The 3,286-nt window shown below is 37.3% G+C and overlaps 1 protein-coding gene across 1 annotated transcript in view; it reads left to right on the top strand.

Annotated features, from left to right (window-relative positions):
- The window catches only part of arfgef3 (ARFGEF family member 3), a 68,334-nt gene that overhangs the window by 45,055 nt on the left and 19,993 nt on the right, over positions 1-3,286 (top strand). The gene's annotated exons all lie outside the window — the stretch shown is intronic.

The following is a 3,286-nucleotide window of genomic DNA, read 5'->3' on the forward strand; positions in this document are numbered from 1 at the left end:
CCATCCATCCATCCATCCATCCATCCAGATTGTTTGTTGCGCTCTACAACCTGCATGTTGTAACATGTTTTTTTTTAAAGTTCAGGTTTATTTATAAGACTCCAAACTTCCAAATCCACCAATATTATTCTGTTTCATGCAAACATCAGTATTACCTACTATCATGCATGAGTTATTTCTATTTTAAACTAAAGGACCATTTTGTTTGTCCACAGCCAAACATTTTCCTCTCACTTTACCTTAGAAATCTGTGATCTTCGCCTAAAACTTTCGGCCGCTTTGATTTCCTCTGATAAACATGTTAGAAAGGCTTCATATGACCCAGAACTGGGACTTGTGACGGTGCCGGACCCTCGTGCCTGTTTCATTTGATTAAATCCCAGCAGGATCTGCTTTGTGAGGACTTGTGTTAATTTGTTGATGACGGCACCTGCTGTGTGTCTCTGTGGATTTGCAGAGAACATCCTCAGTGTGACTTAAACCCCTGCTGATCCATTTCAGCCTCTCATCCCTGGCTCCAGCTAACATGGACGGGAGCTCATCGGGAAGCCGACTCCAGAATATTCCTGCAGCTCAGAGGCAGCAGTCTGCCCGACTGCAGCTAAGCAGCTTTACTGATTAAACCTCCAGTGTTTATTCATTTGTGTGTGAGGTTCAGAAAGGTAGACGATGATAACCAACGATTGGACGCCTGCAGAGAGAAAACTATTTCTTTATTTTCAGGATTTTCAACAGGACAAGAAACTAATAAACTCAATTATTAAAATCTTTGTAAAAAGATAAAAGATATGAAACTAATAAACTAATCAGGAAAATTAAATTATTTAAAAATGGATTATCTGCCATATGATAGGAGATCTTATTGCTTTTATCATCCATATCAAGCAGCTGGGATGGTCTGAATATGACATGTATCCATCAGTCTTTATGTAATGTTTATGTAATTTTCTTATAGAAACTGGACTTTAAACTTGATCTTTATTGAGGTTTAGAGTTTTTTGTAAAAATGTCATCCTCTGCTTCCTTCTATCAGTCTTCTAATCTTCTTCCTCTCCTCTTCCATCAATCTTAAACTAATCTAAAACAGACACAAAATACAATCAAAATCCCTCCCAAACACACATAATCTCATACATGTTATAATTATTATGATATGGTGATTAATATTATTATTGTTTTTGTTGTTTTCTCACCTGATTAATTACTAAAAAGACTGATCACCACAATATTTGGAGCCGCAAGTAAAAACAAGCTAATAAATGAACATTAAACAGGCGGTTATCTCTTCCTCCTTCATTCTCAGATCATGCAGATCTTGTCTCATTCAGTTTTCCTTTTTCTGCCTCTCATTATTTATAATGAGGAACTTCCATATATCCAAACTGAGTGGTAGAAAAGTAGACCTACGCCTGGAAGCTCATAAATCACAATAATTAAACAGAAGATAAACTTATAACTCTAGTTTTTATCTTTAGATAGTTAGTTATTGTAAGTAAAGGTCACCAATCAGTTCTAAAACCATCTTTAGATGAACCCTTTTTGATCCCTGGAGAACCACTGAACCAGATTAGCTCCTTATAAGGAGTTTTCAATCATTCTGTTTAATTTATCTGAGTCTATTTCCTCTTTCAGCTGCAGCCAATAGTCTTACTTTTTGTTGAGTAGCTTGGTTTATGTTATATTTCTGTTCCTCATCTTTAGTAAAAAAAAAATATTTTTTCTATTAACCTGGGCATGAAGCAAACAGTTATCACTATGATGAGCCCAATTCAAACCAGATGAACCGATTAACACACTCAGCTGCGATCCGTTGTGATAACGAACTTCCTCGTCTGTTTAAAATGTGGCGCGCTCTGCTCCTCATTTAACAGCTGCCAAGCAAGAGTGAGTGAGCTCTTTCTACGGCGAGTGGTTGGGGCCCCGGATGGCCCTATCCTGTTGCATTGCAGAGGAGCTACTGCACATGTACAACCTTTAGCGAGGGAAACAGATTTACCTGTCATTAAAGATTAAACATTTATAATGCACATTAAAAGTTAAATTAATGTTTTTGGAAATATTTTAATTTCATAATTAATTTTTATTCGTTTTTTATTTCTTAATCAAGGTCGTTGTGTAAGCGGTGTTGCGCCCACTACTGGCCACTGCTTGGAATATTGTTTTAGTAACTTAGTCAGAATGTTCTGCTTGGTGTCAGTTTATTTTATCTAATAAAAAAAGGTAATTAAAAATGTCTGGCTGTGATTTTACTCCATGTGGAAATGTTTAAGAGTAGGGAGACTTTGCTAAAGTGCACCAGTTGATATGGATGTTATTTTTCCAACCCTTATTTTACCATGGAAGTTGTGTCATTATTGACAATAATGATGATAACTGATAATGCTCTGACACTGTTGGTCTGTGGATCACTGCATCCTTTTTGTTGACCAGTTTAAACATTTTTGGCCCAAATCTTGTGTTTTTTTATTTGCTGCAAAGTAACCCATTGGGGTTATGTGAAATAATAATTATACAGTATATTTCTAGGTTTCTAAAGATCATTTAGAAAACAAATAATGGGAAATTGAGTTCATAAACGGAGGACTCATTTACCAGCAATATATATCAGTCCCATGATGCTAAAGAGCAAGTTCTTAATCCCGTTCATCATGTTTAATCACTTCTTACTCCTATAAACAAAAAAAACCCCACAAAAAACAAAAAACTACTCTTTGATTTCTGCTTCACCAGCAGCTTAAATCTCCAACAAGTAGCTTCAGACATCTGAACATGTGACATTTGATGAGGCTTATGGAAAAGCTGCTTTTGTCTCCGAAACATTCAGGTCACATTTGATCCACGGTTCAACATTTATCTACAATCCTGGGTGCGGCTCACTAAAGCTGTCTGGGTCTGCTGGCTGATCGATCGATGCGATTCCTTTAAATCATTTATGATGCACAATAAATGGAATATATTTTCCTCACCAGGATAGGGAACAGCCTGCAGTTCAACAGGGAGCCCTGCTGGAATTCTTACCTTCTAAACCTAATTCCCCTTAAATGGGATAGATTTTTTAACTAGTCCATCAGTCATGTTGAAGGAGCAAATCTTTTTAGTGAATCTCTTGATTTAATGATCTGATTTCCATCCCTAACATACGGTTGTGCGGTATTGATAATGATTTAAAAGATGTTGATCCTGGATGCAGTCAGCTGAGAGGAGCTCCCCCTGCAGGGAGGCTGGTAGCTGAGATCCCGGGCAGCTCAGAGTAGAGCTGCTGCTCCACTGCACTGAAAGGTGCCTG

The sequence above is a fragment of the Cyprinodon variegatus genome, unplaced genomic scaffold (assembly GCF_000732505.1).
Source record: "Cyprinodon variegatus isolate N-32 unplaced genomic scaffold, C_variegatus-1.0 Scaffold65, whole genome shotgun sequence".
Lineage (NCBI taxonomy): Eukaryota > Metazoa > Chordata > Actinopteri > Cyprinodontiformes > Cyprinodontidae > Cyprinodon > Cyprinodon variegatus.